General features: G+C 36.6%; 1 protein-coding gene across 1 annotated transcript in view; it reads left to right on the top strand.

Annotated features, from left to right (window-relative positions):
* Nucleotides 1-8,152: 8,152 nt before the first annotated feature.
* LOC134653032 (matrix metalloproteinase-2) overlaps nt 8,153-14,391 on the top strand; it is a 234,367-nt gene continuing 228,128 nt past the window's right edge. Inside the window, exon 1 of the mRNA XM_063508313.1 lies at nt 8,153-8,513. The gene's annotated coding sequence lies outside the window, so the exon portion shown is untranslated. The remainder of the gene's footprint in view (nt 8,514-14,391) is intronic.

The raw sequence follows: 14,391 nt of genomic DNA, 5'->3' as shown, positions 1-14,391 counted from the left end.
ATGAATTTACTCGCATGATATGAGATATCAGTAAGTAATTACCTATTTATCGCACATGAATCTGTCTGTCGTTATGTAATGTAAGCAAACATGTTATTTGTTTAAGTGCGACTACGCAAGTGATTGTTCTTCGTTGTATTTTTTATAAACAGACTGTAAAAACATGAAAATCTTCATTTGGACCCATTATATTCAAATTTCGAAACATTGTCTCATTATAAGAACGACCCGCATAAATGTAGCATTGTGTGGTAGCTCCTGTTCCGGTGGTAGGTCAAAATTATAATCACAATAAATATTTGGATCATAATAAATACACAACACAATTTGACAGCAAAATCTTTTACGAAATTGAAGCTATAAAGTCGCAATTTATTGCTACGGAGGAGACCAGCATATATCTTCCGTTGCAATGGCCGGTCAATTGACAGCCTTATGGTGGCAATATTTTTATTGGCCAATTGCACCTATCAGCTAGCGTCGTCGAAATTTCGTCAACTGTGTGGTTTATACTTGCTGTCTTTTAAATAATTAATTTACGATGTTTACCTCTGGATCGAGGAAACTTTAGTTGTATTCGCTAGTTATCAATAAAAGCAGGTGTAAATTCATTCATATAAAAGGCTCAGATGTTAAGGATGCCCACGCTAAATACACTACCTACGATATGATATATGATGGTGAAAGGCATTATAAAACGATTTTTTTATATCGAGTAAATTGACCTAAGTTGAATCGATGTACGTACCAGTGGCTCGGTGTTCACTTACCACAACTCTATTCATACAGGGTTGCCTAAATTAAGATGATCGTTGGCTATTCAGCGCGGGAACGCCGCTGGTATTTTGGGGACATTTGTGCCGGGTACTTACCGGATTAGGATATAGGTTTATGGCTTATTATTATGTATTTTGTAATGACCAATTTCCTTTATAATTTGACGATGCGTGTTGCGGATGACATATGTGGAAAAATGCATTTTATTTTGAAGAAACCTGAGGTGGATGAGTTTTCTGTATGATGACGAAACCTGCGCTGTGGATCTGGAGGTACCTATTCTGTTATTTTAAAAGATAGCGAAATATCTTTCGGCATGCCTAATATAGTTATTGATTTTTTTATGTATCCGGGCCTAACGGACAACTTAATATTACATATTGGATATAATATAACTAAATGAATTGTGGTGATGAGTGGTTTGCTGCTGTCGGTGGCTTATGGTGGTGGTTTATGGCTTCGTCAAACTGTCGAAAATCGGCAGTCAGCACCTAATAAGAGCGTGAGTCGGCAACGCGCATGTAACACTGGAGTTGCAGGGGTCCATACGCTACGGTGATTGCTTATCATCAGACGTCTTGTTTGCCACCGACGTGGTGTATATAAAAAATGTTAAAAATAGAATCAAACAGATTTTGAAGGCATCAGGCTTCGTGACCCGCGTCTCATCGCATGTGCCTCTAAGCAGTCTAAGCCAACACCAAAAAAACTATAAATGTTTTTTGCCCAGTGATGGTAACCAAAGCTTAACTTGCATCCGCAATTATTTTTAGTGATCGTTCATGGGCCCGATTCGGATTTTGAACTAGATATCTATTAGACATCACCAAGATACAACAACGATATTTTTAAGATTTAGCCTGTCAAATTTGACATTTCCGCGATTCAGGAGATACTCTTGAACGATTTTCACAATGTCTAAAACGTCTCGTTATGTATTTTTAGATCTCTAACCGATTTTGAAACGATCTTAAAACGATAATTTAACGTAAAAGTGACATTGGTTGCCCGAATTGTGCTGCAAAAGATATCTAGTTGAAATCTAAACTAGTTGGTACATATCGTATCGTTCTCTTCTCTAGAACGGATCTTGTTTTCCGAATACCACGGCATATCTACTCAACATCAATTTCGTTTTCCTGTAGGTAGTATTAGAGAGAAATTAAAACATTACGGGCATGAAATACGAGTAAAAACAATATTATTATGAAAATAATTATGTACCTATAGTGTGCCAGTCTGTCCTTCGGTAAACTCTTCATGGTTAAACCGCAAAACTGATTCTGAAATTTGCTATGTAGACAGTTTGAATCCCGTAAAAGGACATAGGATAGTTTTAATTACATAAAACATACCTTAAAGGATGAAAAGTGGCTTTTAAAATTACTACGGAAATTGGCACAATTTAAGGAGAATTTTCATTACGAACACAAGTATTGATATTCAATAGGTAGGAGTAGGTAAGTAGTTTAGATTTTCGCATTACAAATTCAAGAAGTGTGAATTCTTATCTCGGAGCCCATAACGGTACAAATACAAAGTCAGTTTGGAACATAATGCAAATGATGTCCTAAATAGAAATCGACAAGTCACTGGTATGGATGTCAAATAAATTTAAATGCGAGTTTTTTGTTATGTTGTGCTTAAAACAATTATTTTCTCAAAGAAAACAATATAATGTATAATTTATAAAACTTGTATTATTTCGAGGTTCATAGCGATAATAATAATCCCTTAGTAAGTTAGAGGGACTGACTGATATTAATATCTTTCAATATATACCTATATTTGCCATACAGTTCTTAGTTATTTTCTTGGCATTTTTTTCTACATCGCAAATACATATTACTAATAAAGGATCTCTAAATCTATTTGAACATACTACATAATTATGTGTTTTGTATACGTACTCAAAAGTGTAGTTCAAATGTGTAATGGCTTTTTTGTAGTCTGTACAAAAACTCGTTGCCGGGTCATGTCATCGCATCTTCGGTGTAGTGATGCCCCACATCTGTTACAGTCCTAGTTACTATGAATCGACGATTGATACCACTCGTCTTTTTATTAACTTTGAAAGTGAGTGTTGTTTCGTGTAAATTGATAGAACATTCAATTATTGAATGTCACGTGATATGCCATGGTCGTGAGATTTATGTTGCTGTTAAGGCTTTTCAGTCGGTCTGTTCATAATTGTAAGTAAATAAACTTGTTCTTATTCATTGTAGTAAGTATAGGTATTCTACGATAAAAGGAGGCCAGCACGCATGCGCACACAGCATTACGTTGGCCTAAAGACATAAACCTGTCAGCGCCAATCTACATTTAGAATTTTCATCTCCATATGGTTTCTTTTATTCATTATTATTATAATTAACTACTTTCTTACAAAACCGGGGACCAATAACTGTACTTTAAAGGTGGTTGGTTCATTTTACCAAATGTGTGCAGTTTTAAATACATCACCGAACCACTAGGTGTAAATCTTATCGTAAAGCAGACTGTAATCTCTTTCTCCAAAATCGAAACTCTGTTAAAAAATTACATAACCAATAAATCAACCGATTAATCAATCACTTGAATCACTTTGCATGCCAGCTGTAAAAAAAAGTGCTGACCCCTGACTCATGCGCTAACGGTAGCCGCATGTAGGTCAAGTACTTGGAAATTAGCGACGTTAGGTACGTCATCTCATCGGTCACAAAATTGACAACTGGTTTTGAGACGGTAAATAAGTAGCAGCCAGTCAGTAAACAATAGCGAGGAGGTTGAGGAGCGACCAGGTGGTGCCATGTAGTTGTCTACATGGCACCACCTTTTGCTGTTGTACTCTTGTGAGTACAACAGCAAAAGGGTGACGGGGTTTTTTCCGTTTTTAATGTTCGTGAGTTTAGTTCAATTAAGCATCAAAATCTGAGTGAACAAGGTAGCTTTGGAAAGTATTTGGAACCGATGTTAGATTTCTCCGTACCGAATTTCCTTAATAGTTCTGAAACGTGCTTTTCTCAAACTACCTGCTTGGATTGACTTTTCACCCTTGCTAGACCTTGTAAATTAAAGTATACAATGCAACTGAATGTGTTTATCTGACAAGAAAACTCTTCTTAATTACTTATAATAAAACCGGCTTCGAGATTCGGTACTTTTCTAACCTAAGGACCAATTTCCGTTTCTTATACAGTCAGATTTCCCTTAAATCTCAGCTCAGTCTGTCTAATCGAACTAAACTTTTGCATTGTAGGTATGTGTACAAATATGGTATTTATATTTATTTACATGGAACATATTTATAGCAGAAACTATATTTGGTCCTTCTGTAGAATTCAAGAGATGCAATGCGAAATACGGAGTGGTTATATCCTTTGTTGGATAAACAGGTAGAGCTACATACTGCATGCAATGACGGACAGACTAGAGAGCGATAATTGTCACTTATAAGGCGTACCCTAGAATAACAAATTCAACAATACATTTGTGCTGTAGCTTTGAGAATGCCGCTGCTCAACACTTCTGTGTTGCCGACATTTATACGCGGTGAAACTTTAGGGGAGAGGAACCTAAACCGGGTGTGTACTGTTTTATTGCGAAATTAAGTATGAATGTCAAAGAATGCATATTATGTAATGATTATTCGAACACTGAGTTTTTTTAAGTTCCTATAGGGCACCAGAGTTATGATATAATGTGTCATATACATATATCTATATGGAAAACAAAGAAATTTATAAGTTTGTTAAAACTACGACAGAGATGTGTCATCGGATAGTTAGAAAACTACATATTAGTATATCTACCATGATGGTGATAATATCATATTAAAATACCGGAAATGGCAGAAAGTACTCTGCTTTTAATTCCCAAATAACATAATGCATCGCATAATTATTTGCATTACATCGACTATAGGACTTCATGCATCTATGATTCAGATTATTGACTATCTAATAAGTTAGACACAGCTTTAATTCACAAAACTCTATTTAGACTGTAAGATCTAGAGATTAAATACCACTATTCAGTCTGAGCTCACACTTATACTAGTTTGGCTAACACGATGCGCATGGCATTTCTTATATGTAAAGACAGTGTATTTTAGTTAGCAGTTGGAAAACGGAAGAAGCATTGTCTACGAGACATCGAATATGGCGTTGTACGTGCTCCCGCGGCTGCCCGAGGCGCCTGCGCCGTGCTGGCCGGGCCGTGACTTTGACCCACGACTGCTTGCATGTGTATGTTGTATTATGCAACATCATCATTTTTATACGCCGTTATGTAAATTACTGACAAAAGAGTAATTTTTCGAGCGTTTCCTTGTCAGCACGTGAACAATATGTCGATAATTATGTACAGTCGACGTCAAGATATGTTTACATTTTTCGCTTTATTCCAAAGGAGTAAGGTCCAGAAAATGAACTTATAGGTTTAATAAAGGTTTCGTGGTTTTCAAGATAATCGAACTTTTCTTTCGGTGGTTAAAAGGGTGTCCATTAATTACCGGACACCCTGTATTTACAATGCATAACTTATTCGGAATAAGTTATTCCGCTATTATCATGCTAGCAAATATTAAGACAGCGTGAACAGTGCTGGTAAATAACGCGATGAAAAATTTGGCAAAATGTTGAGATCACCAAAAATAAATCTTTATTTCATTACAAAATTTTGAGAATGTCTTGAATAAATATTTTTTGAAGTTGACAGTGATTTCATTTCACGGACGAATTATTTTGCCGCTCCGTCATCAAATACAAAGAATCGCAAATGAGTTATTTTCCGGTATTCATGAAATTATGACATATATTTTGATAAACGTGTTTGATTATGCGATTACCTACTTTATTAGTTATGATACAGTATTGGAAGATTATTGATATTTCCTGCCTTTATTATCATATACCAGGAAATTAATCATTGGTATCCTTGGAGGATATAATCAAACGGAGACGCCATGTCTGTAATTTTCTGTACAAAACAGTCTGCCGATTTTTGCGGGGGAGGGGAACGTCAAATGTATGCGTAACGTAAAAATAGCCATGTCAGATAAACGTCAGTCCATACATTGTGTATGACCGTTGGCCGCCTATTTTCGACAGAGGGGAAAGCCTGTTAATGGCTACTCCGTTTAGTTGTATCCTCCAAGTTGGTATCTTACTAATAATATTAAAAATGTATTTTTTTTTATTGGGCTAGCGTGGGGACTATAGCCCAAGCCCTCTCGCACATGAGATGAGGCCTGTGCCCAGCAGTGGGACGTATAAAGGCTGAATTATTATTATTATTTTAAAGTATTTTTTGATTTTATGTTCAGAACAGATTACCTACAATGATACGATTGATAAGGTACGTAGTCTTATCTCTCGGAATTCATACCTTAAGAAGGTACAATACGGATTCCTGCTCCATCCAACAGTCGCCATCGCCATCAGATATATCGGAGCGGCCGAGGTGCTTAAAAATATCTGAACACACACTAGCTATTACTCAAAAATATCAGATATTTGTGATCTATAGATAGATATACTTGGTCAACCAGATCTTGACAGTAGAAAAAAGCGGCAAATTTGAAAAATGTAGGCGCGAAGGGATATCGTCCCATAGAAAATTTGAATTTCGCGCCTTTTTTTACTGACAAGATTTGGTTGACCAGCTATAGATAATAATTTATTGTGAGCACCTCGGCCACTTCCACTTCGATAAACCTATCTGATGGCGACTGTACCTAATTGCTCAGCTTAATCTGATATGAAGTAAGGGGTTGACAAACTTTTAGTCCTTGCAAATTTAGAAACAAGACCGCAAATTAAATAATACATTTGTATAAAAGAAGCTTGTTGAAAGAAGATGCTGAAACAATATTTCACTGCCAAAAACGTATTGCTTGTGAAGATCACGAGATTAGGTTTAGGCGGCGAGTGCAGTTAGCACTGCCAGTCTAGACGTACGGCTCCGAGGGATTTCGGCTTCTTTATGTAGCCAGATAAATGAGGAAGGCAGACAACACTCGTTTTTGTTTTTTATTACTTTTACCTTGTAGAAGGATTGATTCAAAATGACAATTTCTATTTTTCATTTTTTAGAAATAGGTATCTTTAAATTTATGATAAAAATATATTATTTTATTGAATAACCAAAACAAAAACTGTATATGTAAGACATCCGCAACGCAGGCTTCTTCAGGTGCATTGCAACTCACCATAAATGAAACTGCAATATGCTTCGTCCCAAGTCCCAACAAACCAATACGCTTCGTCTATCTTTAAAAACTATTTATTGAGTAGGTATTCAATGAATATGCATTTTTGCTCCAGGCTTACATAATTAAACCCTTTGTGCCGACTTTTAAATTAGATTTATTGTATTTATTATTGCATTCTAATTCATGTAACACAATGTTATTATTCCTCAGACAGGTATCTGACACTATTTACACACATACTCTAACCATAATAGCGTCTATTGTCCACAAACTAGTAGTGATTTATCAAAGAAATCGGTACTCAATGTGAAGGGGCTGAGCCTTTTGTTTCTTTCCGGATACTTAATTGTATGCATTTGAGCGTTCAATATACTCATTAATGTGCTCCCTACTAATTCATCTCGAACAATGCCCCCTGCAAACTCTGGACGGGAACTATATAGGTAGGCCGGCAGTTTGCTGCGGATGTACTTACTTTACCGGTTAATATTAAGTTCCGTTCGTCTTGTTATGAATATTTTTTACTCCAAAAAAAAAATATTGTTTATCAATGGTTTAAATACACCTAAAAATATTTAGCAAAATATAACGCCAGCCATGGCTGTATTAACCCACATAGGTACTTTTGTGCTGCATCTCTTTTCAAATATGGTATCACATACTGAAGAGTTGTTAGCGAAAGGACGTTGGGGTTAATTGAAATGATGTTATTGGGAATTTTTCTTCTCAGTAGTTACCAGTGGTAAAAGGTGGGGAAAAAAATCCCAGTAGTTACCACTGGCAACAAGTGGTAATAACCCAACGTGAACCCAACCAACCTATTATTCATATTATAAAAACATATAAATACTAGAAAAGTTAAAAATTACATAATGGATAGATACCCTATAATTAGTTCAAAAGTAGTGACATAAATATTACTCTATAAGTTGCATGGGAATATATTTTTATTTATTTTTGTTTATGTATTTACTTTCACCCTAACCTTAATCAAAAGAAATTGTTTCTTGTACAACATCCTTGTATACACACTTCATTGTGCGTGGACAATAATAACCCACAAAGCGCCAAGCAGCACGCACACCACCGCACGGCTACACACAGACGCACGCACACGCACCCAGCCGGCGCATGCACTAAAAGTCCACTGTTCCTACGTTCCGTTCCGTTCACCCGAAGTTTAGTAGTTAGAGCGCGGTTGCCGAACGCGCGTCTGTCGGGCGGGCGACGCTCATCTGTTTATTTTCATTCACGAAACTCTCACTTAAAACATTTTTTTTTCTTAACATAAACTCAACTTCTTAAGTGCCAGTGTCATTTCCAATTGTACTGTTATTTCTTTCGTAGTTCGGAACCGAATTAGCCGCTAAGAACATTTCAGTTGAAGTTAGGACACTGTGTGAATTCTGAAAAGTTGTTTGTAGAGCAGTGCTTTCAGTTTCGTGTTGTCCCGCTCTGTCGCAGGAAGCTCTGAAGGGAGACTTGTTTTGTTTTCATGATTTTCTTTGGTGCGAATTCGTAGCGGATTGCGAATTAAGATAGTGTAAGTATGCAGACAGTTCTTGTTGGTGTAATTTACGCTTGTCTGCGATGCTTTACTTACTGTTGGAATGCGATTAAAGTAAAAAGGTTTGTTGAAGTACTTAAAGTTGATTACCCTACACTCAATGTTAATGCAATGTTAACTTGTTTAATTACCAAAATAGTTGGATGAAGGTTTATTTACTTTTAAACTTCATTATGAAAAGATGTAGAGTCGGCTGCCAAAATATTTACCCTATTAACATGATCCAAAATACTAGGGCTCTGATTACTTAAGTGATGATAATATATTTTTGAGTAGCCTATTTAATGGAATATTGTATAATGACAATTAAAAATGGACTCTATTATATTATTGAACGCCGCTGTGGCCTACTTTGTAGGTAGTGACCCTGTCTACTAAGCTGGTCGTCAGAGGTTCGAATCCCGGAAAGGGCAAATATTCGTGTCGTGATCAGGGCGCCTAATCAAGGTGACAAATGCTTGCGCTACTACAACGAAATGCTTTGTGTCTCTCTATCACTTCGATATTGTGCGACAGTGACAGTTGCGTTTCGTTCGCTACGGAGCGTAAACGATTGGCATGTTGGCTATTACGCCAGAATTATTTTATTCATAGTCCTAAATGTTTTCTATGTATTTATTAATCTAGTAAGTAGTAGACCCGTAGTGGTTATATTGCAAAAATTACAAAGTTTTGCTTTTAATATATTTATGTAGATATGTTAATCTTATTATGCGTACACTATGCAAGGGACTAGTCCCCATACGCTACGACGCAACACAATATCCACTCAAATCTCGACGGTTTTTATCCACATAAGTAGTAATGTAATAGGTATTATTTAGAAATGCGCGGGTGGATTAGAGCGCGTACACGCTGTCGTCCGAGGTGATCGACTGTCAGTGTATAGCAATCATGTCTTATCACATGAAAATGGGTCAGTAGAGGGCGTTTTTTTTTGTTGTTGTCCAAAACACTTTTTTTTTTCAAATTTGGGTTTTTTTATGTTATTTCTACTCAGATTCACGAGCTCTTTCTATCCTAATAGCAGAAAAAAGTGTCCTAAGGTTTTTATTTCCATTCCGTCACCATTTTTCATAGACTTTGTATGGTGGTCGCGTAATGGAAAGATCGAAAAATGTATGGAAATTTTGGGACACTTTTTTTCTCCTATTTAGGATAGAAAGAGCTCGTGATTCTGAGTAGAAATAACAAAAAATCCCAAATTTGAAAAAAAAAGTGTTTGGGACAACAACAAAAAAAACGCCCTAGAGCGTTATAAAACGAACCAATATTTAGTCAAAGTTATGCACTACTTAATAGTGCATAGCGTAAATCGTAAACTAAGTTATTCATTGCTGCAAGTTGCAAGGCACATGGACTCACCTATTTTTCTAAATACCTATTGGTATTTCTCATTAATATCGCAAACGAAAGTGACGATGACGCAGCCATATTTGCGAACATACAACAGCCAAATTTGCAGTAAGGGGCTGTCCATTTATTTTTGACGATTTTTGACCCCCCCCTCTAAAATCATCCAAAAGTCATGCTTCGAATGACCACGTTTCCTCCTACGTCATGCTACCATCATCCGGTGTCCAGACCCCCCCCCCAATTTGAATAGCCCCTAAGTACCTATGTTGCGGGCAATAACTTTCTGTGAAGTATTTTATTTTATTATTTTTACAAGCCTTTTGCTTTACAAGTCTAGTTCAGTGTTTTTCAATCTTTTTCATGACGCCACCCCCTTTGTATGAACAAAATATTTCGCTTATGTATTGCCTTACAGCTGGTAGAGGCTTCACAGTTTGAAAAACACTGATCTAGTTGATGTCTTTACTAATTTCCTAACTGACCCTTTTTCTTTGCTCATATGGGGCATTATCTATGAAAAGGGACCTTATTGTCGATGGCGGTTACGCCATTATTAACGATGCTCCGATATAAATACAATGCCGCGCGACGCCGTGCGGCGTAAGCGCCATCGACAATAAGGTCCCTTTTCATAGATAACGTCACATATTAAGTGAATTATGAGTTATTTGCGGACGCTCCCGGTCATATGGTGGCTCTAATTATAATTACACAGGCCCGTGATCATTAATACCAAGTTCTATTTAGACCACTTGTAAATGCTCAATTCAAAGCGGCGAATTTGGTCTTTAGATAGATTTGATGAGAGACAGTAAATTATAAAGACTGGTGAAGCTGCCTAATTCACCATTGTTTTAGTAAGTAGGCAGACCGCTGGCGTCATACTAGTGAGTTTTCAGTTTATTAGGTATGTAAAACTCTGAAGCAGAAGCTGTAAGATATTATGTGCCGTTTTCAACCAAAATGGTACTGAATGTCGGTTGGTTAAGTGCTACTGCCATCTCATCATCATCTTCCTCGCGTTGTCCCGGCATTTTTGCCACGGCTCATGAGAGCCTGGGGTCCGCTTGGCAACTAATCCCAGTAATTGGCGTGGGCACTAGTTTTTACGAAGCGACTGCCATCTGACCTTCCAACCCAGAGGGTAAACTAGGCCCGTATTGGGATTAGTCCGGTTTCCTGACGATGTTTTCCTTCACCGAAAAGCGACTGGTAAATATCAAATGATATTTCGTACATAAGTTCCGTACTCATTGGTACGAGTCGGGTTTCGAACCCGCGACCTCCGGATTGCAAGTCGCACGCTTTTACCGCTAGGCCACCAGCGCTGTTAGTGCCATCTATTAATCTATAAATAATTAATCGACATAATTTAACAACCGACAATCTGATGATGAAGATGTCTTTTGTCTGAAACAACAACATTAACATTATAATTATTTGTAAGGATATTAACAGTCTCTTCTATTGATTTTGTCTCTGGTCTTTAGATTCGATCTTGTTTATGTTACAAAAAGAGCGCTATTTGTAGAGCCTGCATCTGCTTCCCACAATGAAATGGACAGTAACCTAGATAAAAAGAGCGCTATTTGTAGAGCCTGCATCTGCTTCCCACAATGAAATGGACAGTACCTAGATAAAAAGAGCGCTATTTGTAGAGCCTGCATCTGCTTCCCACAATTAAATGGACAGTAACCTAGATAAAAAAGAGCGCTACTTATTTGTAGAGCCTGCATTTGCTTCCCACAATGAAATGGACAGTACCTAGATAAAAAGAGCGCTATTTGTAGAGCCTGCATCTGCTACCCACAATTAAATGGACAGTAATCTAGATAAAAGAGCGCTATTTGTAGAGCCTGCATCTGCTTCCCGCAATGAAATGGACAGTAACCTAGATAAGCTGCAGTTATCACTTGGGAGGTTCATTTCCGTGACACTGAAAGTTACTAAAGGTTATCGATTACGTGTTACATATTAACAATCGTTATAAGTCATGTTAGTCATACGCCGTCGTGGGCCGTGTGCAGGAATATTGTTTTTAATTATTTTATTAGACACACTAAACAGATAAGACTTTAGATGTCTTATATTAAGACCAAAGCGATATTTCATGCGAAACCGCCTTTTCGTTTCCGCGTTTGCCTCTCTGGGTTCCGGATATTAACATTATAAAAAATATTTTTATACAATTCGATGTGTATTAAGTGTATTAACCACAGCTATGTTCCTCCGTTATTATTATAAGAGAGTATGTTTGTATGCAGAAGTGGTCATTCATTATTTTCTTTTTTTCAATGCATCAGGCATGCAGTACCTAACCTACACAAATAAATTAAAGAACGACTTCATGATAAGTATGATGATAGTGTCACGGCCATGTCACAACGTCAATATCATAATAAAGATCCGAAAGATCTGTGAAAACATGAATTCTAGTCTCTAGATCTAGGTTTATTTTATCCCTATTAAAAGAAAAATATAACTAGCACCGTGTAGGTAAACATTTATTAATATGCTTTGGGATAAAAATAGATGAGCATGATTATTATAAAGTAAGATGTATGTGTACGTACTTTGGGTTATCAGTGACCATAACTTAGTATTTACAATATTGTGCTGTTATCTAATACGCACTGTTTCTCTTCGAAGTAATATTTTGCCGTCGCCTGGACTTTTTGCTTGTCAACTGATGTCCTGTTTTCATTGTTAATATGGGGCATTATCTATGAAAAGGGACCTTATTGTCGATGGCGCTTACGTCGCACAGCGTCGCGCGGCATTGTATTTATATCGGAGCATCGTTAATAATGGCGTAACCGCCATCGACAATAAGGTCCTTTTTTATAGATAACGTCACATATAAGATATGTCACGGACTATGTACATACTTGTAAGTTAGGGATCCTTTTGTAGGCGTTGCTGTTTAAGGACGGTCACATTATCTCTCTCTTGAGAATAAGTACTTGTTTTTTAAACCGTTTAAGAACATGGTGTAATTCAAGTGGGAGTTTTTATTGCGTTCCCGTATATTTTTCAAACTATTCCTTAGGGTTAGAGTTCATTAAAATAACACTTACGATAAAGATAACACGTTAACGTGTAAGTCAATACTTACACTAATGTTGGATTGCTTACGTTAAAAAACAGTTTTGTTTTATGTACATTTGATCAATTGACCGAGCGTTTTTACCTATCTAAACTTCTATATAAATATGTACCTACCTATATAATTTTCCTATTCCAATTTTCTGTTAACGTTAAGTATTTCTAGGAATGTTTATAACAATTGACTAAGTTAGTTAGTAGTAAGTTTGGTTCAATTCATGATAGTGGTGCTTGGATTTCTTCAATTGCAGTAATAATGATATTTAGGAAAACAAAAAATCTTTTAACAAGCCTTGCATAACTACGTGCACTGTTATGTTAGGGATAAATATGGGCATGCCTAAATATTTTACTTCTATAGTTAAAATGTAGGTTATCTATCTTATTTCGTAATCGCAACGTTTGGTCCCGTTCATTGTTTTTTTGTGCATTTGCATAACTGAACACATATGAAACCGTTTTATGTAAATTTTTGTATTGTGCTGTACTTTCGAGTTACCATGTTATTTATAAATATCTGGGAGACCGAGCTTTGCTCAGAAAACATATAAAAACTCAGAAATGCGCGTTTTCCCAGAGATAAGACCTAGGCCGTACATCATACATCGGTTTTTCGCCCCCGAAAGCCCCCATATAGCAAATATCAACGAAATCGTTAGAGCCGTTTCCGAGATCCCGATATATATATAGGTACCTATATGAATAAATATACAAAAATAAGGTATAAGATCTAAATCTGGTACATTTCTCCTTGAGACATTTTAATTGCACCCAAAACGTTATGTGGTTGCGCGTTTACGCCTAACAGGAGTTCATAAGTTCAGCTCTATAATAAGTATATTTATTTATTTAAACTTTATTGCACAAAATATATACAACAATGTACAAATGGCGGACTTAATGCCAAATGGCATTCTCTACCAGTCAACCATAGGGCCAAACAGAGATACCTATATGTATATTGTTTTCCTTTGAAACAATTCCCGTTATTTTAGATTAAAATTCTAATTGCCACTGCATGACGCCAAAAATAAAGTGTTATAGTGCCTGAAAAGATAACAATTAACATTTACAAAAAATATTTATGGACCATGTGTTTTTGAATGTGACTTTCATCGTTGTCCAAAACTAGCAACGCAAGGGAGAATCGAACTCGGAACCTAAATAACTCCCGATAAAAAGTAGGTATTCCAGACACATTCCAGATACTCTTTATATTTAGTGTGAAACTTCACAAATACTTTCTCCGGGAATTGAACTCTAGTTTATTAGTCTAGCGGGATGCGGTGTGGGAATCTCCGAACGAGTGTGACTAATTATCCATTAAATGGATTAAACTGCGTGTATAATTGTCCTTGTCATCTGGAATATGGTATGGTTTGTTTACGTTTCA

Source organism: Cydia amplana, chromosome 12 (assembly GCF_948474715.1).
Source record: "Cydia amplana chromosome 12, ilCydAmpl1.1, whole genome shotgun sequence".
NCBI lineage: Eukaryota > Metazoa > Arthropoda > Insecta > Lepidoptera > Tortricidae > Cydia > Cydia amplana.
The sequence above is the reverse complement of the archived record's forward strand: the minus strand, read 5'-3'. Positions and strand labels throughout refer to the sequence as shown.